We start from the raw sequence: 27,800 nt of genomic DNA on the forward strand, positions 1-27,800 counted from the left end.
GTGATGTCAGTGGTATTGAGTGACATCACAGCACAGTGCTAAGGCTCCTGGGCCTGGACACAGCAGCGGCTGCAATATCTCAACGGAGAATACGTTTATATATATGTGTGTGTGTGCGCGTATATATATATATATATATATATATATATATATATATATATATATATTTCTCCGCCGAAATCACTTTTAAACCCATTTCCACCTTTTTTTCCCTTCTCTTCCTCTTACTTTTTTTTCAAGTTTTTTTACGTTTTTCTCCTTTTCGCCTCTTTTCTGGGCGTATTATTCTTCTTTTTCTTCTTTTTTTTCGTCTAATGCATACCCCATCAGTGCAGCAATGCTTATTCAATACCGCCAGCAGATGGAGACACTGGGGGATAATTTTCTAAGGATTTATACTGATTTTTCCTGTCTGAATTTGTCGCACAGAAAGTTGCAGGCCAAATATGTGTGACATTTCTGCGACTTTAGCTTCTAGAGCATTTTTACAACATTATACATAGGTGCTGAATACATAAAAAGCGACTGTTCAGCGACAGACAAGTCGCATCGGCTGAAAGTAGGCCAGAATGTCAGTCCATGTTGGAGCAGGTTTAGATACAGTCTAAAGTATAGATCTCAAAGTCTGTGCACAGAATTTAGCAAGGGCCTCGCACCTTCTGATGCATCAGGTAGGTGCACAATAGCATAGCCTAACCCTCTGTACTTTGGTCTATATTGATGCGGGACATAGACAGCCAGCTGATGACCAATCCATTAGTGCAATGGATGGCTGGAAGCATTTGTCTTTGCCTTTGCAATACCACAGAAGCAATGCATGGTCAATGTACAGCAATGACACACCTGTGTGAACAGCCAGGAGACCCCCCCCCCCCCCATGTTATGTTACATAGTTACATAGTTAGTACGGTCGAAAAAAGACATATGTCCATCAAGTTCAACCAGGGAATTAAGGGGTAGGGGTGTGGCGCGATATTGGGGAAGGGATGAGATTTTATATTTCTTCATAAGCATTAATCTTATTTTGTCAATTAGGAACATTCAGCACCCACCCGCTATCAAGGCAGCTGCCTATCATGTCATGCCCTACCTGCACAGGTGTGCTGGCTACTCAAATGATCCAATTAAGAAGGCCATTTAGTCAGCAGCAGCAGAAGTCCTGTGCCTGGACGCTCCAACAGCGGCCAGACACAAGCAGAAGCAGAAGCAGCAGAAGTAGCAGCAGCACCACCTTTTGTTTTTTGGCTGCAGCAGCAGCAAGGCCCACAGGGCTGGCTAGCTGGCTAGCCAGCAAGCAGGTAGCAATGAAAGTAGGAATCTTTCTTTTTAACCCTGTAAGGGGGTGGTGCACTGTACCCGAAGATACTGCCATATCGGGTCAATGCATAGGGCGACGGAAGCAAGCTTCGAAATCGGCCCCCGTTCTCAAAAATCCATTTAATATATGGTCCCCAGATAGGGGACGTATCAGATATTAAACTGATAAGAACAGATACTACACTTGATCTTAGCCAAAAGGCCGAGAAGCGATAACCGTGAAAGGGGCGGGCCCAACAAGGTGCCCTTCATGGGCACTATCACTGCTTGCTGTCACGGAGGCTGCCAGACAATTTTCCATGCACACTCTGGGCTGGGGGGCAGTCAACCACCAGTACACACAGCAGAACCTAAACCCATACCATTATTGCTAAGCAGCAAGACAGGGGCCCATTGCACTCCCACGGGGCCTTTTTAAATGCAATCCATAACCCGGATTTGCCAGGAACCCTTCTTACTCCTCCTACTTGCATGTGACACTGGGCTTAGGATCTGCATAGGAAACACACACACAAGCACACACCTACCTTTGTTGCCTGCAGATGCCTCCTTGGCTGTCCCCAAACGGTATCAAACCAACACCCACGGGAAGCTGTAAGCATAGAGGACATGCCTGCACCCCATTGGACTTACCTGTGTGGGTTAAACCCGGGTTATTTGACAACCTATGGCGGTGATGGTTCTGCTCAGGCAGAGCAGTGCTGATGCTCCTCATAAAGCTGTCGCTGCTGTGAAGGTTCTAGGTGACATCACAAATCCCTATGGTTACATACACAACAAAGCTGGGTTGTTGTTGTTTACACTCTGCAAGGCCTGTGGAAGTGAGTGACATCATAGCACTGTAGTTCTGAGGGTTCTAGATGGATGCAACAATCTCCTGTTGCTTCTATGAAGGCCATAATAGACGACATCACCAAACAGCTCCATAGTCACATACACAGCAAAGGAGAGATGTTGTTTACACCTAGTGATGTCAGTGGTATTGAGTGACATCACAGCACAGTGCTAAGGCTCCTGGGCCTGGACACAGCAGCGGCTGCAATATCTCAACCGAGAATACGTTTATATATATGTGTGTGTGCGCGTATATATATATATATATATATATATATATATATATATATATATTTCTCCGCCGAAATCACTTTTAAACCCATTTCCACCTTTTTTTCCCTTCTCTTCCTCTTACTTTTTTTTCACGTTTTTTTACGTTTTTCTCCTTTTCGCCTCTTTTCTGGGCGTATTATTCTTCTTTTTCTTCTTTTTTTTCGTCTAATGCATACCCCATCAGTGCAGCAATGCTTATTCAATACCGCCAGCAGATGGAGACACTGGGGGATAATTTTCTAAGGATTTATACTGATTTTTCCTGTCTGAATTTGTCGCACAGAAAGTTGCAGGCCAAATATGTGTGACATTTCTGCGACTTTAGCTTCTAGAGCATTTTTACAACATTATACATAGGTGCTGAATACATAAAAAGCGACTGTTCAGCGACAGACAAGTCGCATCGGCTGAAAGTAGGCCAGAATGTCAGTCCATGTTGGAGCAGGTTTAGATACAGTCTAAAGTATAGATCTCAAAGTCTGTGCACAGAATTTAGCAAGGGCCTCGCACCTTCTGATGCATCAGGTAGGTGCACAATAGCATAGCCTAACCCTCTGTACTTTGGTCTATATTGATGCGGGACATAGACAGCCAGCTGATGACCAATCCATTAGTGCAATGGATGGCTGGAAGCATTTGTCTTTGCCTTTGCAATACCACAGAAGCAATGCATGGTCAATGTACAGCAATGACACACCTGTGTGAACAGCCAGGAGACCCCCCCCCCCCCCCCCCCATGTTATGTTACATAGTTACATAGTTAGTACGGTCGAAAAAAGACATATGTCCATCAAGTTCAACCAGGGAATTAAGGGGTAGGGGTGTGGCGCGATATTGGGGAAGGGATGAGATTTTATATTTCTTCATAAGCATTAATCTTATTTTGTCAATTAGGAACATTCAGCACCCACCCGCTATCAAGGCAGCTGCCTATCATGTCATGCCCTACCTGCACAGGTGTGCTGGCTACTCAAATGATCCAATTAAGGAGGCCATTTAGTCAGCAGCAGCAGAAGTCCTGTGCCTGGACGCTCCAACAGCGGCCAGACACAAGCAGAAGCAGAAGCAGCAGAAGCAGCAGCAGCACCACCTTTTGTTTTTTGGCTGCAGCAGCAGCAAGGCCCACAGGGCTGGCTAGCTGGCTAGCCAGCAAGCAGGTAGCAATGAAAGTAGGAATCTTTCTTTTTAACCCTGTAAGGGGGTGGTGCACTGTACCCGAAGATACTGCCATATCGGGTCAATGCATAGGGCGACGGAAGCAAGCTTCGAAATCGGCCCCCGTTCTCAAAAATCCATTTAATATATGGTCCCCAGATAGGGGACGTATCAGATATTAAACTGATAAGAACAGATACTACACTTGATCTTAGCCAAAAGGCCGAGAAGCGATAACCGTGAAAGGGGCGGGCCCAACAAGGTGCCCTTCATGGGCACTATCACTGCTTGCTGTCAGGGAGGCTGCCAGACAATTTTCCATGCACACTCTGGGCTGGGGGGCAGTCAACCACCAGTACACACAGCAGAACCTAAACCCATACCATTATTGCTAAGCAGCAAGACAGGGGCCCATTGCACTCCCACGGGGCCTTTTTAAATGCAATCCATAACCCGGATTTGCCAGGAACCCTTCTTACTCCTCCTACTTGCATGTGACACTGGGCTTAGGATCTGCATAGGAAACACACACACAAGCACACACCTACCTTTGTTGCCTGCAGATGCCTCCTTGGCTGTCCCCAAACGGTATCAAACCAACACCCACGGGAAGCTGTAAGCATAGAGGACATGCCTGCACCCCATTGGACTTACCTGTGTGGGTTAAACCCGGGTTATTTGACAACCTATGGCGGTGATGGTTCTGCTCAGGCAGAGCAGTGCTGATGCTCCTCATAAAGCTGTCGCTGCTGTGAAGGTTCTAGGTGACATCACAAATCCCTATGGTTACATACACAACAAAGCTGGGTTGTTGTTGTTTACACTCTGCAAGGCCTGTGGAAGTGAGTGACATCATAGCACTGTAGTTCTGAGGGTTCTAGATGGATGCAACAATCTCCTGTTGCTTCTATGAAGGCCATAATAGACGACATCACCAAACAGCTCCATAGTCACATACACAGCAAAGGAGAGATGTTGTTTACACCTAGTGATGTCAGTGGTATTGAGTGACATCACAGCACAGTGCTAAGGCTCCTGGGCCTGGACACAGCAGCGGCTGCAATATCTCAACGGAGAATACGTTTATATATATGTGTGTGTGTGCGCGTATATATATATACTATATATATATATATATATATATATATATATTTCTCCGCCGAAATCACTTTTAAACCCATTTCCACCTTTTTTTCCCTTCTCTTCCTCTTACTTTTTTTTCACGTTTTTTTACGTTTTTCTCCTTTTCGCCTCTTTTCTGGGCGTATTATTCTTCTTTTTCTTCTTTTTTTTCGTCTAATGCATACCCCATCAGTGCAGCAATGCTTATTCAATACCGCCAGCAGATGGAGACACTGGGGGATAATTTTCTAAGGATTTATACTGATTTTTCCTGTCTGAATTTGTCGCACAGAAAGTTGCAGGCCAAATATGTGTGACATTTCTGCGACTTTAGCTTCTAGAGCATTTTTACAACATTATACATAGGTGCTGAATACATAAAAAGCGACTGTTCAGCGACAGACAAGTCGCATCGGCTGAAAGTAGGCCAGAATGTCAGTCCATGTTGGAGCAGGTTTAGATACAGTCTAAAGTATAGATCTCAAAGTCTGTGCACAGAATTTAGCAAGGGCCTCGCACCTTCTGATGCATCAGGTAGGTGCACAATAGCATAGCCTAACCCTCTGTACTTTGGTCTATATTGATGCGGGACATAGACAGCCAGCTGATGACCAATCCATTAGTGCAATGGATGGCTGGAAGCATTTGTCTTTGCCTTTGCAATACCACAGAAGCAATGCATGGTCAATGTACAGCAATGACACACCTGTGTGAACAGCCAGGAGACCCCCCCCCCCCCCATGTTATGTTACATAGTTACATAGTTAGTACGGTCGAAAAAAGACATATGTCCATCAAGTTCAACCAGGGAATTAAGGGGTAGGGGTGTGGCGCGATATTGGGGAAGGGATGAGATTTTATATTTCTTCATAAGCATTAATCTTATTTTGTCAATTAGGAACATTCAGCACCCACCCGCTATCAAGGCAGCTGCCTATCATGTCATGCCCTACCTGCACAGGTGTGCTGGCTACTCAAATGATCCAATTAAGGAGGCCATTTAGTCAGCAGCAGCAGAAGTCCTGTGCCTGGACGCTCCAACAGCGGCCAGACACAAGCAGAAGCAGAAGCAGCAGAAGCAGCAGCAGCACCACCTTTTGTTTTTTGGCTGCAGCAGCAGCAAGGCCCACAGGGCTGGCTAGCTGGCTAGCCAGCAAGCAGGTAGCAATGAAAGTAGGAATCTTTCTTTTTAACCCTGTAAGGGGGTGGTGCACTGTACCCGAAGATACTGCCATATCGGGTCAATGCATAGGGCGACGGAAGCAAGCTTCGAAATCGGCCCCCGTTCTCAAAAATCCATTTAATATATGGTCCCCAGATAGGGGACGTATCAGATATTAAACTGATAAGAACAGATACTACACTTGATCTTAGCCAAAAGGCCGAGAAGCGATAACCGTGAAAGGGGCGGGCCCAACAAGGTGCCCTTCATGGGCACTATCACTGCTTGCTGTCAGGGAGGCTGCCAGACAATTTTCCATGCACACTCTGGGCTGGGGGGCAGTCAACCACCAGTACACACAGCAGAACCTAAACCCATACCATTATTGCTAAGCAGCAAGACAGGGGCCCATTGCACTCCCACGGGGCCTTTTTAAATGCAATCCATAACCCGGATTTGCCAGGAACCCTTCTTACTCCTCCTACTTGCATGTGACACTGGGCTTAGGATCTGCATAGGAAACACACACACAAGCACACACCTACCTTTGTTGCCTGCAGATGCCTCCTTGGCTGTCCCCAAACGGTATCAAACCAACACCCACGGGAAGCTGTAAGCATAGAGGACATGCCTGCACCCCATTGGACTTACCTGTGTGGGTTAAACCCGGGTTATTTGACAACCTATGGCGGTGATGGTTCTGCTCAGGCAGAGCAGTGCTGATGCTCCTCATAAAGCTGTCGCTGCTGTGAAGGTTCTAGGTGACATCACAAATCCCTATGGTTACATACACAACAAAGCTGGGTTGTTGTTGTTTACACTCTGCAAGGCCTGTGGAAGTGAGTGACATCATAGCACTGTAGTTCTGAGGGTTCTAGATGGATGCAACAATCTCCTGTTGCTTCTATGAAGGCCATAATAGACGACATCACCAAACAGCTCCATAGTCACATACACAGCAAAGGAGAGATGTTGTTTACACCTAGTGATGTCAGTGGTATTGAGTGACATCACAGCACAGTGCTAAGGCTCCTGGGCCTGGACACAGCAGCGGCTGCAATATCTCAACCGAGAATACGTTTATATATATGTGTGTGTGTGCGCGTATATATATATATATATATATATATATATATATATATATATATATATTTCTCCGCCGAAATCACTTTTAAACCCATTTCCACCTTTTTTTCCCTTCTCTTCCTCTTACTTTTTTTTCACGTTTTTTTACGTTTTTCTCCTTTTCGCCTCTTTTCTGGGCGTATTATTCTTCTTTTTCTTCTTTTTTTTCGTCTAATGCATACCCCATCAGTGCAGCAATGCTTATTCAATACCGCCAGCAGATGGAGACACTGGGGGATAATTTTCTAAGGATTTATACTGATTTTTCCTGTCTGAATTTGTCGCACAGAAAGTTGCAGGCCAAATATGTGTGACATTTCTGCGACTTTAGCTTCTAGAGCATTTTTACAACATTATACATAGGTGCTGAATACATAAAAAGCGACTGTTCAGCGACAGACAAGTCGCATCGGCTGAAAGTAGGCCAGAATGTCAGTCCATGTTGGAGCAGGTTTAGATACAGTCTAAAGTATAGATCTCAAAGTCTGTGCACAGAATTTAGCAAGGGCCTCGCACCTTCTGATGCATCAGGTAGGTGCACAATAGCATAGCCTAACCCTCTGTACTTTGGTCTATATTGATGCGGGACATAGACAGCCAGCTGATGACCAATCCATTAGTGCAATGGATGGCTGGAAGCATTTGTCTTTGCCTTTGCAATACCACAGAAGCAATGCATGGTCAATGTACAGCAATGACACACCTGTGTGAACAGCCAGGAGACCCCCCCCCCCCCCCCATGTTATGTTACATAGTTACATAGTTAGTACGGTCGAAAAAAGACATATGTCCATCAAGTTCAACCAGGGAATTAAGGGGTAGGGGTGTGGCGCGATATTGGGGAAGGGATGAGATTTTATATTTCTTCATAAGCATTAATCTTATTTTGTCAATTAGGAACATTCAGCACCCACCCGCTATCAAGGCAGCTGCCTATCATGTCATGCCCTACCTGCACAGGTGTGCTGGCTACTCAAATGATCCAATTAAGGAGGCCATTTAGTCAGCAGCAGCAGAAGTCCTGTGCCTGGACGCTCCAACAGCGGCCAGACACAAGCAGAAGCAGAAGCAGCAGAAGCAGCAGCAGCACCACCTTTTGTTTTTTGGCTGCAGCAGCAGCAAGGCCCACAGGGCTGGCTAGCTGGCTAGCCAGCAAGCAGGTAGCAATGAAAGTAGGAATCTTTCTTTTTAACCCTGTAAGGGGGTGGTGCACTGTACCCGAAGATACTGCCATATCGGGTCAATGCATAGGGCGACGGAAGCAAGCTTCGAAATCGGCCCCCGTTCTCAAAAATCCATTTAATATATGGTCCCCAGATAGGGGACGTATCAGATATTAAACTGATAAGAACAGATACTACACTTGATCTTAGCCAAAAGGCCGAGAAGCGATAACCGTGAAAGGGGCGGGCCCAACAAGGTGCCCTTCATGGGCACTATCACTGCTTGCTGTCAGGGAGGCTGCCAGACAATTTTCCATGCACACTCTGGGCTGGGGGGCAGTCAACCACCAGTACACACAGCAGAACCTAAACCCATACCATTATTGCTAAGCAGCAAGACAGGGGCCCATTGCACTCCCACGGGGCCTTTTTAAATGCAATCCATAACCCGGATTTGCCAGGAACCCTTCTTACTCCTCCTACTTGCATGTGACACTGGGCTTAGGATCTGCATAGGAAACACACACACAAGCACACACCTACCTTTGTTGCCTGCAGATGCCTCCTTGGCTGTCCCCAAACGGTATCAAACCAACACCCACGGGAAGCTGTAAGCATAGAGGACATGCCTGCACCCCATTGGACTTACCTGTGTGGGTTAAACCCGGGTTATTTGACAACCTATGGCGGTGATGGTTCTGCTCAGGCAGAGCAGTGCTGATGCTCCTCATAAAGCTGTCGCTGCTGTGAAGGTTCTAGGTGACATCACAAATCCCTATGGTTACATACACAACAAAGCTGGGTTGTTGTTGTTTACACTCTGCAAGGCCTGTGGAAGTGAGTGACATCATAGCACTGTAGTTCTGAGGGTTCTAGATGGATGCAACAATCTCCTGTTGCTTCTATGAAGGCCATAATAGACGACATCACCAAACAGCTCCATAGTCACATACACAGCAAAGGAGAGATGTTGTTTACACCTAGTGATGTCAGTGGTATTGAGTGACATCACAGCACAGTGCTAAGGCTCCTGGGCCTGGACACAGCAGCGGCTGCAATATCTCAACGGAGAATACGTTTATATATATGTGTGTGTGTGCGCGTATATATATATATATATATATATATATATATATATATATATATATATTTCTCCGCCGAAATCACTTTTAAACCCATTTCCACCTTTTTTTCCCTTCTCTTCCTCTTACTTTTTTTTCACGTTTTTTTACGTTTTTCTCCTTTTCGCCTCTTTTCTGGGCGTATTATTCTTCTTTTTCTTCTTTTTTTTCGTCTAATGCATACCCCATCAGTGCAGCAATGCTTATTCAATACCGCCAGCAGATGGAGACACTGGGGGATAATTTTCTAAGGATTTATACTGATTTTTCCTGTCTGAATTTGTCGCACAGAAAGTTGCAGGCCAAATATGTGTGACATTTCTGCGACTTTAGCTTCTAGAGCATTTTTACAACATTATACATAGGTGCTGAATACATAAAAAGCGACTGTTCAGCGACAGACAAGTCGCATCGGCTGAAAGTAGGCCAGAATGTCAGTCCATGTTGGAGCAGGTTTAGATACAGTCTAAAGTATAGATCTCAAAGTCTGTGCACAGAATTTAGCAAGGGCCTCGCACCTTCTGATGCATCAGGTAGGTGCACAATAGCATAGCCTAACCCTCTGTACTTTGGTCTATATTGATGCGGGACATAGACAGCCAGCTGATGACCAATCCATTAGTGCAATGGATGGCTGGAAGCATTTGTCTTTGCCTTTGCAATACCACAGAAGCAATGCATGGTCAATGTACAGCAATGACACACCTGTGTGAACAGCCAGGAGACCCCCCCCCCCCCCATGTTATGTTACATAGTTACATAGTTAGTACGGTCGAAAAAAGACATATGTCCATCAAGTTCCCAGGGAATTAAGGGGTAGGGGTGTGGCGCGATATTGGGGAAGGGATGAGATTTTATATTTCTTCATAAGCATTAATCTTATTTTGTCAATTAGGAACATTCAGCACCCACCCGCTATCAAGGCAGCTGCCTATCATGTCATGCCCTACCTGCACAGGTGTGCTGGCTACTCAAATGATCCAATTAAGGAGGCCATTTAGTCAGCAGCAGCAGAAGTCCTGTGCCTGGACGCTCCAACAGCGGCCAGACACAAGCAGAAGCAGAAGCAGCAGAAGCAGCAGCAGCACCACCTTTTGTTTTTTGGCTGCAGCAGCAGCAAGGCCCACAGGGCTGGCTAGCTGGCTAGCCAGCAAGCAGGTAGCAATGAAAGTAGGAATCTTTCTTTTTAACCCTGTAAGGGGGTGGTGCACTGTACCCGAAGATACTGCCATATCGGGTCAATGCATAGGGCGACGGAAGCAAGCTTCGAAATCGGCCCCCGTTCTCAAAAATCCATTTAATATATGGTCCCCAGATAGGGGACGTATCAGATATTAAACTGATAAGAACAGATACTACACTTGATCTTAGCCAAAAGGCCGAGAAGCGATAACCGTGAAAGGGGCGGGCCCAACAAGGTGCCCTTCATGGGCACTATCACTGCTTGCTGTCAGGGAGGCTGCCAGACAATTTTCCATGCACACTCTGGGCTGGGGGGCAGTCAACCACCAGTACACACAGCAGAACCTAAACCCATACCATTATTGCTAAGCAGCAAGACAGGGGCCCATTGCACTCCCACGGGGCCTTTTTAAATGCAATCCATAACCCGGATTTGCCAGGAACCCTTCTTACTCCTCCTACTTGCATGTGACACTGGGCTTAGGATCTGCATAGGAAACACACACACAAGCACACACCTACCTTTGTTGCCTGCAGATGCCTCCTTGGCTGTCCCCAAACGGTATCAAACCAACACCCACGGGAAGCTGTAAGCATAGAGGACATGCCTGCACCCCATTGGACTTACCTGTGTGGGTTAAACCCGGGTTATTTGACAACCTATGGCGGTGATGGTTCTGCTCAGGCAGAGCAGTGCTGATGCTCCTCATAAAGCTGTCGCTGCTGTGAAGGTTCTAGGTGACATCACAAATCCCTATGGTTACATACACAACAAAGCTGGGTTGTTGTTGTTTACACTCTGCAAGGCCTGTGGAAGTGAGTGACATCATAGCACTGTAGTTCTGAGGGTTCTAGATGGATGCAACAATCTCCTGTTGCTTCTATGAAGGCCATAATAGACGACATCACCAAACAGCTCCATAGTCACATACACAGCAAAGGAGAGATGTTGTTTACACCTAGTGATGTCAGTGGTATTGAGTGACATCACAGCACAGTGCTAAGGCTCCTGGGCCTGGACACAGCAGCGGCTGCAATATCTCAACGGAGAATACGTTTATATATATGTGTGTGTGTGCGCGTATATATATATATATATATATATATATATATATATATATATATTTCTCCGCCGAAATCACTTTTAAACCCATTTCCACCTTTTTTTCCCTTCTCTTCCTCTTACTTTTTTTTCACGTTTTTTTACGTTTTTCTCCTTTTCGCCTCTTTTCTGGGCGTATTATTCTTCTTTTTCTTCTTTTTTTTCGTCTAATGCATACCCCATCAGTGCAGCAATGCTTATTCAATACCGCCAGCAGATGGAGACACTGGGGGATAATTTTCTAAGGATTTATACTGATTTTTCCTGTCTGAATTTGTCGCACAGAAAGTTGCAGGCCAAATATGTGTGACATTTCTGCGACTTTAGCTTCTAGAGCATTTTTACAACATTATACATAGGTGCTGAATACATAAAAAGCGACTGTTCAGCGACAGACAAGTCGCATCGGCTGAAAGTAGGCCAGAATGTCAGTCCATGTTGGAGCAGGTTTAGATACAGTCTAAAGTATAGATCTCAAAGTCTGTGCACAGAATTTAGCAAGGGCCTCGCACCTTCTGATGCATCAGGTAGGTGCACAATAGCATAGCCTAACCCTCTGTACTTTGGTCTATATTGATGCGGGACATAGACAGCCAGCTGATGACCAATCCATTAGTGCAATGGATGGCTGGAAGCATTTGTCTTTGCCTTTGCAATACCACAGAAGCAATGCATGGTCAATGTACAGCAATGACACACCTGTGTGAACAGCCAGGAGACCCCCCCCCCATGTTATGTTACATAGTTACATAGTTAGTACGGTCGAAAAAAGACATATGTCCATCAAGTTCAACCAGGGAATTAAGGGGTAGGGGTGTGGCACGATATTGGGGAAGGGATGAGATTTTATATTTCTTCATAAGCATTAATCTTATTTTGTCAATTAGGAACATTCAGCACCCACCCGCTATCAAGGCAGCTGCCTATCATGTCATGCCCTACCTGCACAGGTGTGCTGGCTACTCAAATGATCCAATTAAGGAGGCCATTTAGTCAGCAGCAGCAGAAGTCCTGTGCCTGGACGCTCCAACAGCGGCCAGACACAAGCAGAAGCAGAAGCAGCAGAAGCAGCAGCAGCACCACCTTTTGTTTTTTGGCTGCAGCAGCAGCAAGGCCCACAGGGCTGGCTAGCTGGCTAGCCAGCAAGCAGGTAGCAATGAAAGTAGGAATCTTTCTTTTTAACCCTGTAAGGGGGTGGTGCACTGTACCCGAAGATACTGCCATATCGGGTCAATGCATAGGGCGACGGAAGCAAGCTTCGAAATCGGCCCCCGTTCTCAAAAATCCATTTAATATATGGTCCCCAGATAGGGGACGTATCAGATATTAAACTGATAAGAACAGATACTACACTTGATCTTAGCCAAAAGGCCGAGAATCGATAACCGTGAAAGGGGCGGGCCCAACAAGGTGCCCTTCATGGGCACTATCACTGCTTGCTGTCAGGGAGGCTGCCAGACAATTTTCCATGCACACTCTGGGCTGGGGGGCAGTCAACCACCAGTACACACAGCAGAACCTAAACCCATACCATTATTGCTAAGCAGCAAAACAGGGGCCCATTGCACTCCCACGGGGCCTTTTTAAATGCAATCCATAACCCGGATTTGCCAGGAACCCTTCTTACTCCTCCTACTTGCATGTGACACTGGGCTTAGGATCTGCATAGGAAACACACACACAAGCACACACCTACCTTTGTTGCCTGCAGATGCCTCCTTGGCTGTCCCCAAACGGTATCAAACCAACACCCACGGGAAGCTGTAAGCATAGAGGACATGCCTGCACCCCATTGGACTTACCTGTGTGGGTTAAACCCGGGTTATTTGACAACCTATGGCGGTGATGGTTCTGCTCAGGCAGAGCAGTGCTGATGCTCCTCATAAAGCTGTCGCTGCTGTGAAGGTTCTAGGTGACATCACAAATCCCTATGGTTACATACACAACAAAGCTGGGTTGTTGTTGTTTACACTCTGCAAGGCCTGTGGAAGTGAGTGACATCATAGCACTGTAGTTCTGAGGGTTCTAGATGGATGCAACAATCTCCTGTTGCTTCTATGAAGGCCATAATAGACAACATCACCAAACAGCTCCATAGTCACATACACAGCAAAGGAGAGATGTTGTTTACACCTAGTGATGTCAGTGGTATTGAGTGACATCACAGCACAGTGCTAAGGCTCCTGGGCCTGGACACAGCAGCGGCTGCAATATCTCAACGGAGAATACGTTTATATATATGTGTGTGTGTGCGCGTATATATATATATATATATATATATATATATATATATATTTCTCCGCCGAAATCACTTTTAAACCCATTTCCACCTTTTTTTCCCTTCTCTTCCTCTTACTTTTTTTTCACGTTTTTTTACGTTTTTCTCCTTTTCGCCTCTTTTCTGGGCGTATTATTCTTCTTTTTCTTCTTTTTTTCGTCTAATGCATACCCCATCAGTGCAGCAATGCTTATTCAATACCGCCAGCAGATGGAGACACTGGGGGATAATTTTCTAAGGATTTATACTGATTTTTCCTGTCTGAATTTGTCGCACAGAAAGTTGCAGGCCAAATATGTGTGACATTTCTGCGACTTTAGCTTCTAGAGCATTTTTACAACATTATACATAGGTGCTGAATACATAAAAAGCGACTGTTCAGCGACAGACAAGTCGCATCGGCTGAAAGTAGGCCAGAATGTCAGTCCATGTTGGAGCAGGTTTAGATACAGTCTAAAGTATAGATCTCAAAGTCTGTGCACAGAATTTAGCAAGGGCCTCGCACCTTCTGATGCATCAGGTAGGTGCACAATAGCATAGCCTAACCCTCTGTACTTTGGTCTATATTGATGCGGGACATAGACAGCCAGCTGATGACCAATCCATTAGTGCAATGGATGGCTGGAAGCATTTGTCTTTGCCTTTGCAATACCACAGAAGCAATGCATGGTCAATGTACAGCAATGACACACCTGTGTGAACAGCCAGGAGACCCCCCCCCCCCCATGTTATGTTACATAGTTACATAGTTAGTACGGTCGAAAAAAGACATATGTCCATCAAGTTCAACCAGGGAATTAAGGGGTAGGGGTGTGGCGCGATATTGGGGAAGGGATGAGATTTTATATTTCTTCATAAGCATTAATCTTATTTTGTCAATTAGGAACATTCAGCACCCACCCGCTATCAAGGCAGCTGCCTATCATGTCATGCCCTACCTGCACAGGTGTGCTGGCTACTCAAATGATCCAATTAAGGAGGCCATTTAGTCAGCAGCAGCAGAAGTCCTGTGCCTGGACGCTCCAACAGCGGCCAGACACAAGCAGAAGCAGAAGCAGCAGCAGCACCACCTTTTGTTTTTTGGCTGCAGCAGCAGCAAGGCCCACAGGGCTGGCTAGCTGGCTAGCCAGCAAGCAGGTAGCAATGAAAGTAGGAATCTTTCTTTTTAACCCTGTAAGGGGGTGGTGCACTGTACCCGAAGATACTGCCATATCGGGTCAATGCATAGGGCGACGGAAGCAAGCTTCGAAATCGGCCCCCGTTCTCAAAAATCCATTTAATATATGGTCCCCAGATAGGGGACGTATCAGATATTAAACTGATAAGAACAGATACTACACTTGATCTTAGCCAAAAGGCCGAGAAGCGATAACCGTGAAAGGGGCGGGCCCAACAAGGTGCCCTTCATGGGCACTATCACTGCTTGCTGTCAGGGAGGCTGCCAGACAATTTTCCATGCACACTCTGGGCTGGGGGGCAGTCAACCACCAGTACACACAGCAGAACCTAAACCCATACCATTATTGCTAAGCAGCAAGACAGGGGCCCATTGCACTCCCACGGGGCCTTTTTAAATGCAATCCATAACCCGGATTTGCCAGGAACCCTTCTTACTCCTCCTACTTGCATGTGACACTGGGCTTAGGATCTGCATAGGAAACACACACACAAGCACACACCTACCTTTGTTGCCTGCAGATGCCTCCTTGGCTGTCCCCAAACGGTATCAAACCAACACCCACGGGAAGCTGTAAGCATAGAGGACATGCCTGCACCCCATTGGACTTACCTGTGTGGGTTAAACCCGGGTTATTTGACAACCTATGGCGGTGATGGTTCTGCTCAGGCAGAGCAGTGCTGATGCTCCTCATAAAGCTGTCGCTGCTGTGAAGGTTCTAGGTGACATCACAAATCCCTATGGTTACATACACAACAAAGCTGGGTTGTTGTTGTTTACACTCTGCAAGGCCTGTGGAAGTGAGTGACATCATAGCACTGTAGTTCTGAGGGTTCTAGATGGATGCAACAATCTCCTGTTGCTTCTATGAAGGCCATAATAGACGACATCACCAAACAGCTCCATAGTCACATACACAGCAAAGGAGAGATGTTGTTTACACCTAGTGATGTCAGTGGTATTGAGTGACATCACAGCACAGTGCTAAGGCTCCTGGGCCTGGACACAGCAGCGGCTGCAATATCTCAACGGAGAATACGTTTATATATATGTGTGTGTGTGCGCATATATATATATATATATATATATATATATATATATATATATATTCTCCGCCGAAATCACTTTTAAACCCATTTCCACCTTTTTTTCCCTTCTCTTCCTCTTACTTTTTTTTCACGTTTTTTTACGTTTTTCTCCTTTTCGCCTCTTTTCTGGGCGTATTATTCTTCTTTTTCTTCTTTTTTTTCGTCTAATGCATACCCCATCAGTGCAGCAATGCTTATTCAATACCGCCAGCAGATGGAGACACTGGGGAATAATTTTCTAAGGATTTATACTGATTTTTCCTGTCTGAATTTGTCGCACAGAAAGTTGCAGGCCAAATATGTGTGACATTTCTGCGACTTTAGCTTCTAGAGCATTTTTACAACATTATACATAGGTGCTGAATACATAAAAAGCGACTGTTCAGCGACAGACAAGTCGCATCGGCTGAAAGTAGGCCAGAATGTCAGTCCATGTTGGAGCAGGTTTAGATACAGTCTAAAGTATAGATCTCAAAGTCTGTGCACAGAATTTAGCAAGGGCCTCGCACCTTCTGATGCATCAGGTAGGTGCACAATAGCATAGCCTAACCCTCTGTACTTTGGTCTATATTGATGCGGGACATAGACAGCCAGCTGATGACCAATCCATTAGTGCAATGGATGGCTGGAAGCATTTGTCTTTGCCTTTGCAATACCACAGAAGCAATGCATGGTCAATGTACAGCAATGACACACCTGTGTGAACAGCCAGGAGACCCCCCCCCCCCCCCATGTTATGTTACATAGTTACATAGTTAGTACGGTCGAAAAAAGACATATGTCCATCAAGTTCAACCAGGGAATTAAGGGGTAGGGGTGTGGCGCGATATTGGGGAAGGGATGAGATTTTATATTTCTTCATAAGCATTAATCTTATTTTGTCAATTAGGAACATTCAGCACCCACCCGCTATCAAGGCAGCTGCCTATCATGTCATGCCCTACCTGCACAGGTGTGCTGGCTACTCAAATGATCCAATTAAGGAGGCCATTTAGTCAGCAGCAGCAGAAGTCCTGTGCCTGGACGCTCCAACAGCGGCCAGACACAAGCAGAAGCAGAAGCAGCAGAAGCAGCAGCAGCACCACCTTTTGTTTTTTGGCTGCAGCAGCAGCAAGGCCCACAGGGCTGGCTAGCTGGCTAGCCAGCAAGCAGGTAGCAATGAAAGTAGGAATCTTTCTTTTTAACCCTGTAAGGGGGTGGTGCACTGTACCCGAAGATACTGCCATATCGGGTCAATGCATAGGGCGACGGAAGCAAGCTTCGAAATCGGCCCCCGTTCTCAAAAATCCATTTAATATATGGTCCCCAGATAGGGGACGTATCAGATATTAAACTGATAAGAACAGATACTACACTTGATCTTAGCCAAAAGGCCGAGAAGCGATAACCGTGAAAGGGGCGGGCCCAACAAGGTGCCCTTCATGGGCACTATCACTGCTTGCTGTCAGGGAGGCTGCCAGACAATTTTCCATGCACACTCTGGGCTGGGGGGCAGTCAACCACCAGTACACACAGCAGAACCTAAACCCATACCATTATTGCTAAGCAGCAAGACAGGGGCCCATTGCACTCCCACGGGGCCTTTTTAAATGCAATCCATAACCCGGATTTGCCAGGAACCCTTCTTACTCCTCCTACTTGCATGTGACACTGGGCTTAGGATCTGCATAGGAAACACACACACAAGCACACACCTACCTTTGTTGCCTGCAGATGCCTCCTTGGCTGTCCCCAAACGGTATCAAACCAACACCCACGGGAAGCTGTAAGCATAGAGGACATGCCTGCACCCCATTGGACTTACCTGTGTGGGTTAAACCCGGGTTATTTGACAACCTATGGCGGTGATGGTTCTGCTCAGGCAGAGCAGTGCTGATGCTCCTCATAAAGCTGTCGCTGCTGTGAAGGTTCTAGGTGACATCACAAATCCCTATGGTTACATACACAACAAAGCTGGGTTGTTGTTGTTTACACTCTGCAAGGCCTGTGGAAGTGAGTGACATCATAGCACTGTAGTTCTGAGGGTTCTAGATGGATGCAACAATCTCCTGTTGCTTCTATGAAGGCCATAATAGACGACATCACCAAACAGCTCCATAGTCACATACACAGCAAAGGAGAGATGTTGTTTACACCTAGTGATGTCAGTGGTATTGAGTGACATCACAGCACAGTGCTAAGGCTCCTGGGCCTGGACACAGCAGCGGCTGCAATATCTCAACGGAGAATACGTTTATATATATGTGTGTGTGTGCGCGTGTATATATATATATATATATATATATATATATATATATATATATATTTCTCCGCCGAAATCACTTTTAAACCCATTTCCACCTTTTTTTCCCTTCTCTTCCTCTTACTTTTTTTTCACGTTTTTTTACGTTTTTCTCCTTTTCGCCTCTTTTCTGGGCGTATTATTCTTCTTTTTCTTCTTTTTTTTCGTCTAATGCATACCCCATCAGTGCAGCAATGCTTATTCAATACCGCCAGCAGATGGAGACACTGGGGGATAATTTTCTAAGGATTTATACTGATTTTTCCTGTCTGAATTTGTCGCACAGAAAGTTGCAGGCCAAATATGTGTGACATTTCTGCGACTTTAGCTTCTAGAGCATTTTTACAACATTATACATAGGTGCTGAATACATAAAAAGCGACTGTTCAGCGACAGACAAGTCGCATCGGCTGAAAGTAGGCCAGAATGTCAGTCCATGTTGGAGCAGGTTTAGATACAGTCTAAAGTATAGATCTCAAAGTCTGTGCACAGAATTTAGCAAGGGCCTCGCACCTTCTGATGCATCAGGTAGGTGCACAATAGCATAGCCTAACCCTCTGTACTTTGGTCTATATTGATGCGGGACATAGACAGCCAGCTGATGACCAATCCATTAGTGCAATGGATGGCTGGAAGCATTTGTCTTTGCCTTTGCAATACCACAGAAGCAATGCATGGTCAATGTACAGCAATGACACACCTGTGTGAACAGCCAGGAGACCCCCCCCCATGTTATGTTACATAGTTACATAGTTAGTACGGTCGAAAAAAGACATATGTCCATCAAGTTCAACCAGGGAATTAAGGGGTAGGGGTGTGGCGCGATATTGGGGAAGGGATGAGATTTTATATTTCTTCATAAGCATTAATCTTATTTTGTCAATTAGGAACATTCAGCACCCACCCGCTATCAAGGCAGCTGCCTATCATGTCATGCCCTACCTGCACAGGTGTGCTGGCTACTCAAATGATCCAATTAAGGAGGCCATTTAGTCAGCAGCAGCAGAAGTCCTGTGCCTGGACGCTCCAACAGCGGCCAGACACAAGCAGAAGCAGAAGCAGCAGAAGCAGCAGCAGCACCACCTTTTGTTTTTTGGCTGCAGCAGCAGCAAGGCCCACAAAGCTGGCTAGCTGGCTAGCCAGCAAGCAGGTAGCAATGAAAGTAGGAATCTTTCTTTTTAACCCTGTAAGGGGGTGGTGCACTGTACCCGAAGATACTGCCATATCGGGTCAATGCATAGGGCGACGGAAGCAAGCTTCGAAATCGGCCCCCGTTCTCAAAAATCCATTTAATATATGGTCCCCAGATAGGGGACGTATCAGATATTAAACTGATAAGAACAGATACTACACTTGATCTTAGCCAAAAGGCCGAGAAGCGATAACCGTGAAAGGGGCGGGCCCAACAAGGTGCCCTTCATGGGCACTATCACTGCTTGCTGTCAGGGAGGCTGCCAGACAATTTTCCATGCACACTCTGGGCTGGGGGGCAGTCAACCACCAGTACACACAGCAGAACCTAAACCCATACCATTATTGCTAAGCAGCAAGACAGGGGCCCATTGCACTCCCACGGGGCCTTTTTAAATGCAATCCATAACCCGGATTTGCCAGGAACCCTTCTTACTCCTCCTACTTGCATGTGACACTGGGCTTAGGATCTGCATAGGAAACACACACACAAGCACACACCTACCTTTGTTGCCTGCAGATGCCTCCTTGGCTGTCCCCAAACGGTATCAAACCAACACCCACGGGAAGCTGTAAGCATAGAGGACATGCCTGCACCCCATTGGACTTACCTGTGTGGGTTAAACCCGGGTTATTTGACAACCTATGGCGGTGATGGTTCTGCTCAGGCAGAGCAGTGCTGATGCTCCTCATAAAGCTGTCGCTGCTGTGAAGGTTCTAGGTGACATCACAAATCCCTATGGTTACATACACAACAAAGCTGGGTTGTTGTTGTTTACACTCTGCAAGGCCTGTGGAAGTGAGTGACATCATAGCACTGTAGTTCTGAGGGTTCTAGATGGATGCAACAATCTCCTGTTGCTTCTATGAAGGCCGTAATAGACGACATCACCAAACAGCTCCATAGTCACATACACAGCAAAGGAGAGATGTTGTTTACACCTAGTGATGTCAGTGGTATTGAGTGACATCACAGCACAGTGCTAAGGCTCCTGGGCCTGGACACAGCAGCGGCTGCAATATCTCAACGGAGAATACGTTTATATATATGTGTGTGTGTGCGCGTATATATATATATATATATATATATATATATATATATATTTCTCCGCCGAAATCACTTTTAAACCCATTTCCACCTTTTTTTCCCTTCTCTTCCTCTTACTTTTTTTTCACGTTTTTTTACGTTTTTCTCCTTTTCGCCTCTTTTCTGGGCGTATTATTCTTCTTTTTCTTCTTTTTTTTCGTCTAATGCATACCCCATCAGTGCAGCAATGCTTATTCAATACCGCCAGCAGATGGAGACACTGGGGGATAATTTTCTAAGGATTTATACTGATTTTTCCTGTCTGAATTTGTCGCACAGAAAGTTGCAGGCCAAATATGTGTGACATTTCTGCGACTTTAGCTTCTAGAGCATTTTTACAACATTATACATAGGTGCTGAATACATAAAAAGCGACTGTTCAGCGACAGACAAGTCGCATCGGCTGAAAGTAGGCCAGAATGTCAGTCCATGTTGGAGCAGGTTTAGATACAGTCTAAAGTATAGATCTCAAAGTCTGTGCACAGAATTTAGCAAGGGCCTCGCACCTTCTGATGCATCAGGTAGGTGCACAATAGCATAGCCTAACCCTCTGTACTTTGGTCTATATTGATGCGGGACATAGACAGCCAGCTGATGACCAATCCATTAGTGCAATGGATGGCTGGAAGCATTTGTCTTTGCCTTTGCAATACCACAGAAGCAATGCATGGTCAATGTACAGCAATGACACACCTGTGTGAACAGCCAGGAGACCCCCCCCCCCCCCATGTTATGTTACAAAGTTACATAGTTAGTACGGTCGAAAAAAGACATATGTCCATCAAGTTCAACCAGGGAATTAAGGGGTAGGGGTGTGGCGCGATATTGGGGAAGGGATGAGATTTTATATTTCTTCATAAGCATTAATCTTATTTTGTCAATTAGGAACATTCAGCACCCACCCGCTATCAAGGCAGCTGCCTATCATGTCATGCCCTACCTGCACAGGTGTGCTGGCTACTCAAATGATCCAATTAAGGAGGCCATTTAGTCAGCAGCAGCAGAAGTCCTGTGCCTGGACGCTCCAACAGCGGCCAGACACAAGCAGAAGCAGAAGCAGCAGAAGCAGCAGCAGCACCACCTTTTGTTTTTTGGCTGCAGCAGCAGCAAGGCCCACAGGGCTGGCTAGCTGGCTAGCCAGCAAGCAGGTAGCAATGAAAGTAGGAATCTTTCTTTTTAACCCTGTAAGGGGGTGGTGCACTGTACCCGAAGATACTGCCATATCGGGTCAATGCATAGGGCGACGGAAGCAAGCTTCGAAATCGGCCCCCGTTCTCAAAAATCCATTTAATATATGGTCCCCAGATAGGGGACGTATCAGATATTAAACTGATAAGAACAGATACTACACTTGATCTTAGCCAAAAGGCCGAGAAGCGATAACCGTGAAAGGGGCGGGCCCAACAAGGTGCCCTTCATGGGCACTATCACTGCTTGCTGTCAGGGAGGCTGCCAGACAATTTTCCATGCACACTCTGGGCTGGGGGGCAGTCAACCACCAGTACACACAGCAGAACCTAAACCCATACCATTATTGCTAAGCAGCAAGACAGGGGCCCATTGCACTCCCACGGGGCCTTTTTAAATGCAATCCATAACCCGGATTTGCCAGGAACCCTTCTTACTCCTCCTACTTGCATGTGACACTGGGCTTAGGATCTGCATAGGAAACACACACACAAGCACACACCTACCTTTGTTGCCTGCAGATGCCTCCTTGGCTGTCCCCAAACGGTATCAAACCAACACCCACGGGAAGCTGTAAGCATAGAGGACATGCCTGCACCCCATTGGACTTACCTGTGTGGGTTAAACCCGGGTTATTTGACAACCTATGGCGGTGATGGTTCTGCTCAGGCAGAGCAGTGCTGATGCTCCTCATAAAGCTGTCGCTGCTGTGAAGGTTCTAGGTGACATCACAAATCCCTATGGTTACATACACAACAAAGCTGGGTTGTTGTTGTTTACACTCTGCAAGGCCTGTGGAAGTGAGTGACATCATAGCACTGTAGTTCTGAGGGTTCTAGATGGATGCAACAATCTCCTGTTGCTTCTATGAAGGCCATAATAGACGACATCACCAAACAGCTCCATAGTCACATACACAGCAAAGGAGAGATGTTGTTTACACCTAGTGATGTCAGTGGTATTGAGTGACATCACAGCACAGTGCTAAGGCTCCTGGGCCTGGACACAGCAGCGGCTGCAATATCTCAATGGAGAATACGTTTATATATATGTGTGTGTGTGCGCGTATATATATATATATATATATATATATATATATATATTTCTCCGCCGAAATCACTTTTAAACCCATTTCCACCTTTTTTTCCCTTCTCTTCCTCTTACTTTTTTTTCACGTTTTTTTACGTTTTTCTCCTTTTCGCCTCTTTTCTGGGCGTATTATTCTTCTTTTTCTTCTTTTTTTTCGTCTAATGCATACCCCATCAGTGCAGCAATGCTTATTCAATACCGCCAGCAGATGGAGACACTGGGGGATAATTTTCTAAGGATTTATACTGATTTTTCCTGTCTGAATTTGTCGCACAGAAAGTTGCAGGCCAAATATGTGTGACATTTCTGCGACTTTAGCTTCTAGAGCATTTTTACAACATTAGACATAGGTGCTGAATACATAAAAAGCGACTGTTCAGCGACAGACAAGTCGCATCGGCTGAAAGTAGGCCAGAATGTCAGTCCATGTTGGAGCAGGTTTAGATACAGTCTAAAGTATAGATCTCAAAGTCTGTGCACAGAATTTAGCAAGGGCCTCGCACCTTCTGATGCATCAGGTAGGTGCACAATAGCATAGCCAACCCTCTGTACTTTGGTCTATATTGATGCGGGACATAGACAGCCAGCTGATGACCAATCCATTAGTGCAATGGATGGCTGGAAGCATTTGTCTTTGCCTTTGCAATACCACAGAAGCAATGCATGGTCAATGTACAGCAATGACACACCTGTGTGAACAGCCAGGAGACCCCCCCCCCCCCCCCATGTTATGTTACATAGTTACATAGTTAGTACGGTTGAAAAAAGACATATGTCCATCAAGTTCAACCAGGGAATTAAGGGGTAGGGGTGTGGCGCGATATTGGGGAAGGGATGAGATTTTATATTTCTTCATAAGCATTAATCTTATTTTGTCAATTAGGAACATTCAGCACCCACCCGCTATCAAGGCAGCTGCCTATCATGTCATGCCCTACCTGCACAGGTGTGCTGGCTACTCAAATGATCCAATTAAGGAGGCCATTTAGTCAGCAGCAGCAGAAGTCCTGTGCCTGGACGCTCCAACAGCGGCCAGACACAAGCAGAAGCAGAAGCAGCAGAAGCAGCAGCAGCACCACCTTTTGTTTTTTGGCTGCAGCAGCAGCAAGGCCCACAGGGCTGGCTAGCTGGCTAGCCAGCAAGCAGGTAGCAATGAAAGTAGGAATCTTTCTTTTTAACCCTGTAAGGGGGTGGTGCACTGTACCCGAAGATACTGCCATATCTGGTCAATGCATAGGGCGACAGAAGCAAGCTTCGAAATCGGCCCCCGTTCTCAAAAATCCATTTAATATATGGTCCCCAGATAGGGGACGTATCAGATATTAAACTGATAAGAACAGATACTACACTTGATCTTAGCCAAAAGGCCGAGAAGCGATAACCGTGAAAGGGGCAGGCCCAACAAGGTGCCCTTCATGGGCACTATCACTGCTTGCTGTCAGGGAGGCTGCCAGACAATTTTCCATGCACACTCTGGGCTGGGGGGCAGTCAACCACCAGTACACACAGCAGAACCTAAACCCATACCATTATTGCTAAGCAGCAAGACAGGGGCCCATTGCACTCCCACGGGGCCTTTTTAAATGCAATCCATAACCCGGATTTGCCAGGAACCCTTCTTACTCCTCCTACTTGCATGTGACACTGGGCTTAGGATCTGCATAGGAAACACACACACAAGCACACACCTACCTTTGTTGCCTGCAGATGCCTCCTTGGCTGTCCCCAAACGGTATCAAACCAACACCCACGGGAAGCTGTAAGCATAGAGGACATGCCTGCACCCCATTGGACTTACCTGTGTGGGTTAAACCCGGGTTATTTGACAACCTATGGCGGTGATGGTTCTGCTCAGGCAGAGCAGTGCTGATGCTCCTCATAAAGCTGTCGCTGCTGTGAAGGTTCTAGGTGACATCACAAATCCCTATGGTTACATACACAACAAAGCTGGGTTGTTGTTGTTTACACTCTGCAAGGCCTGTGGAAGTGAGTGACATCATAGCACTGTAGTTCTGAGGGTTCTAGATGGATGCAACAATCTCCTGTTGCTTCTATGAAAGCCATAATAGACGACATCACCAAACAGCTCCATAGTCACATACACAGCAAAGGAGAGATGTTGTTTACACCTAGTGATGTCAGTGGTATTGAGTGACATCACAGCACAGTGCTAAGGCTCCTGGGCCTGGACACAGCAGCGGCTGCAATATCTCAACGGAGAATACGTTTATATATATGTGTGTGTGTGCGCGTATATATATATATATATATATATATATATATATATATATATTTCTCCGCCGAAATCACTTTTAAACCCATTTCCACCTTTTTTTCCCTTCTCTTCCTCTTACTTTTTTTTCACGTTTTTTTACGTTTTTCTCCTTTTCGCCTCTTTTCTGGGCGTATTATTCTTCTTTTTCTTCTTTTTTTTCGTCTAATGCATACCCCATCAGTGCAGCAATGCTTATTCAATACCGCCAGCAGATGGAGACACTGGGGGATAATTTTCTAAGGATTTATACTGATTTTTCCTGTCTGAATTTGTCGCACAGAAAGTTGCAGGCCAAATATGTGTGACATTTCTGCGACTTTAGCTTCTAGAGCATTTTTACAACATTATACATAGGTGCTGAATACATAAAAAGCGACTGTTCAGCGACAGACAAGTCGCATCGGCTGAAAGTAGGCCAGAATGTCAGTCCATGTTGGAGCAGGTTTAGATACAGTCTAAAGTATAGATCTCAAAGTCTGTGCACAGAATTTAGCAAGGGCCTCGCACCTTCTGATGCATCAGGTAGGTGCACAATAGCATAGCCTAACCCTCTGTACTTTGGTCTATATTGATGCGGGACATAGACAGCCAGCTGATGACCAATCCATTAGTGCAATGGATGGCTGGAAGCATTTGTCTTTGCCTTTGCAATACCACAGAAGCAATGCATGGTCAATGTACAGCAATGACACACCTGTGTGAACAGCCAGGAGACCCCCCCCCCCCATGTTATGTTACATAGTTACATAGTTAGTACGGTCGAAAAAAGACATATGTCCATCAAGTTCAACCAGGGAATTAAGGGGTAGGGGTGTGGCGCGATATTGGGGAAGGGATGAGATTTTATATTTCTTCATAAGCATTAATCTTATTTTGTCAATTAGGAACATTCAGCACCCACCCGCTATCAAGGCAGCTGCCTATCATGTCATGCCCTACCTGCACAGGTGTGCTGGCTACTCAAATGATCCAATTAAGGAGGCCATTTAGTCAGCAGCAGCAGAAGTCCTGTGCCTGGACGCTCCAACAGCGGCCAGACACAAGCAGAAGCAGCAGAAGCAGCAGAAGCAGCAGCAGCACCACCTTTTGTTTTTTGGCTGCAGCAGCAGCAAGGCCCACAGGGCTGGCTAGCTGGCTAGCCAGCAAGCAGGTAGCAATGAAAGTAGGAATCTTTCTTTTTAACCCTGTAAGGGGGTGGTGCACTGTACCCGAAGATACTGCCATATCGGGTCAATGCATAGGGCGACGGAAGCAAGCTTCGAAATCGGCCCCCGTTCTCAAAAATCCATTTAATATATGGTCCCCAGATAGGGGACGTATCAGATATTAAACTGATAAGAACAGATACTACACTTGATCTTAGCCAAAAGGCCGAGAAGCGATAACCGTGAAAGGGGCGGGCCCAACAAGGTGCCCTTCATGGGCACTATCACTGCTTGCTGTCAGGGAGGCTGCCAGACAATTTTCCATGCACACTCTGGGCTGGGGGGCAGTCAACCACCAGTACACACAGCAGAACCTAAACCCATACCATTATTGCTAAGCAGCAAGACAGGGGCCCATTGCACTCCCACGGGGCCTTTTTAAATGCAATCCATAACCCGGATTTGCCAGGAACCCTTCTTACTCCTCCTACTTGCATGTGACACTGGGCTTAGGATCTGCATAGGAAACACACACACAAGCACACACCTACCTTTGTTGCCTGCAGATGCCTCCTTGGCTGTCCCCAAACGGTATCAAACCAACACCCACGGGAAGCTGTAAGCATAGAGGACATGCCTGCACCCCATTGGACTTACCTGTGTGGGTTAAACCCGGGTTATTTGACAACCTATGGCGGTGATGGTTCTGCTCAGGCAGAGCAGTGCTGATGCTCCTCATAAAGCTGTCGCTGCTGTGAAGGTTCTAGGTGACATCACAAATCCCTATGGTTACATACACAACAAAGCTGGGTTGTTGTTGTTTACACTCTGCAAGGCCTGTGGAAGTGAGTGACATCATAGCACTGTAGTTCTGAGGGTTCTAGATGGATGCAACAATCTCCTGTTGCTTCTATGAAGGCCATAATAGACAACATCACCAAACAGCTCCATAGTCACATACACAGCAAAGGAGAGATGTTGTTTACACCTAGTGATGTCAGTGGTATTGAGTGACATCACAGCACAGTGCTAAGGCTCCTGGGCCTGGACACAGCAGCGGCTGCAATATCTCAACGGAGAATACGTTTATATATATGTGTGTGTGTGCGCGTATATATATATATATATATATATATATATATATATATATATATATATATATATATATTTCTCCGCCGAAATCACTTTTAAACCCATTTCCACCTTTTTTTCCCTTCTCTTCCTCTTACTTTTTTTTCACGTTTTTCTCCTTTTCGCCTCTTTTCTGGGCGTATTATTCTTCTTTTTCTTCTTTTTTTTCGTCTAATGCATACCCCATCAGTGCAGCAATGCTTATTCAATACCGCCAGCAGATGGAGACACTGGGGGATAATTTTCTAAGGATTTATACTGATTTTTCCTGTCTGAATTTGTCGCACAGAAAGTTGCAGGCCAAATATGTGTGA

The 27,800-nt window shown here is 45.9% G+C and overlaps 12 non-coding genes across 12 annotated transcripts; all 12 read right to left on the reverse strand.

Annotated features, from left to right (window-relative positions):
- Positions 1-1,340: 1,340 nt before the first annotated feature.
- On the reverse strand, positions 1,341-1,531 carry LOC130308520 (U2 spliceosomal RNA). Its single transcript, XR_008857475.1, has one exon. It is a non-coding gene; the product is annotated as a U2 spliceosomal RNA (small nuclear RNA).
- Positions 1,532-3,623: 2,092 nt separating this feature from the next.
- Positions 3,624-3,814, reverse strand: LOC130308521 (U2 spliceosomal RNA). Its single transcript, XR_008857476.1, has one exon. It is a non-coding gene; the product is annotated as a U2 spliceosomal RNA (small nuclear RNA).
- Positions 3,815-5,904: 2,090 nt separating this feature from the next.
- LOC130308522 (U2 spliceosomal RNA) lies at positions 5,905-6,095 on the reverse strand. Its single transcript, XR_008857477.1, has one exon. It is a non-coding gene; the product is annotated as a U2 spliceosomal RNA (small nuclear RNA).
- Positions 6,096-8,190: 2,095 nt separating this feature from the next.
- On the reverse strand, positions 8,191-8,381 carry LOC130308523 (U2 spliceosomal RNA). Its single transcript, XR_008857478.1, has one exon. It is a non-coding gene; the product is annotated as a U2 spliceosomal RNA (small nuclear RNA).
- A 2,091-nt stretch (positions 8,382-10,472) lies between these two features.
- Positions 10,473-10,663, reverse strand: LOC130308524 (U2 spliceosomal RNA). The gene has a single exon (XR_008857479.1). It is a non-coding gene; the product is annotated as a U2 spliceosomal RNA (small nuclear RNA).
- Positions 10,664-12,748: 2,085 nt separating this feature from the next.
- Positions 12,749-12,939, reverse strand: LOC130308458 (U2 spliceosomal RNA). The gene has a single exon (XR_008857435.1). It is a non-coding gene; the product is annotated as a U2 spliceosomal RNA (small nuclear RNA).
- A 2,074-nt stretch (positions 12,940-15,013) lies between these two features.
- LOC130308525 (U2 spliceosomal RNA) lies at positions 15,014-15,204 on the reverse strand. Its single transcript, XR_008857480.1, has one exon. It is a non-coding gene; the product is annotated as a U2 spliceosomal RNA (small nuclear RNA).
- Positions 15,205-17,293: 2,089 nt separating this feature from the next.
- On the reverse strand, positions 17,294-17,484 carry LOC130308526 (U2 spliceosomal RNA). Its single transcript, XR_008857481.1, has one exon. It is a non-coding gene; the product is annotated as a U2 spliceosomal RNA (small nuclear RNA).
- A 2,088-nt stretch (positions 17,485-19,572) lies between these two features.
- LOC130308527 (U2 spliceosomal RNA) lies at positions 19,573-19,763 on the reverse strand. The gene has a single exon (XR_008857482.1). It is a non-coding gene; the product is annotated as a U2 spliceosomal RNA (small nuclear RNA).
- Positions 19,764-21,848: 2,085 nt separating this feature from the next.
- Positions 21,849-22,039, reverse strand: LOC130308528 (U2 spliceosomal RNA). Its single transcript, XR_008857483.1, has one exon. It is a non-coding gene; the product is annotated as a U2 spliceosomal RNA (small nuclear RNA).
- A 2,084-nt stretch (positions 22,040-24,123) lies between these two features.
- LOC130308457 (U2 spliceosomal RNA) lies at positions 24,124-24,314 on the reverse strand. Its single transcript, XR_008857434.1, has one exon. It is a non-coding gene; the product is annotated as a U2 spliceosomal RNA (small nuclear RNA).
- Positions 24,315-26,402: 2,088 nt separating this feature from the next.
- LOC130308530 (U2 spliceosomal RNA) lies at positions 26,403-26,593 on the reverse strand. The gene has a single exon (XR_008857485.1). It is a non-coding gene; the product is annotated as a U2 spliceosomal RNA (small nuclear RNA).
- Between the last annotated feature and the right edge of the window lie 1,207 nt (positions 26,594-27,800).

Source organism: Hyla sarda, unplaced genomic scaffold, assembly GCF_029499605.1.
Source record: "Hyla sarda isolate aHylSar1 unplaced genomic scaffold, aHylSar1.hap1 scaffold_148, whole genome shotgun sequence".
In the NCBI taxonomy this organism is placed as follows: domain Eukaryota; kingdom Metazoa; phylum Chordata; class Amphibia; order Anura; family Hylidae; genus Hyla; species Hyla sarda.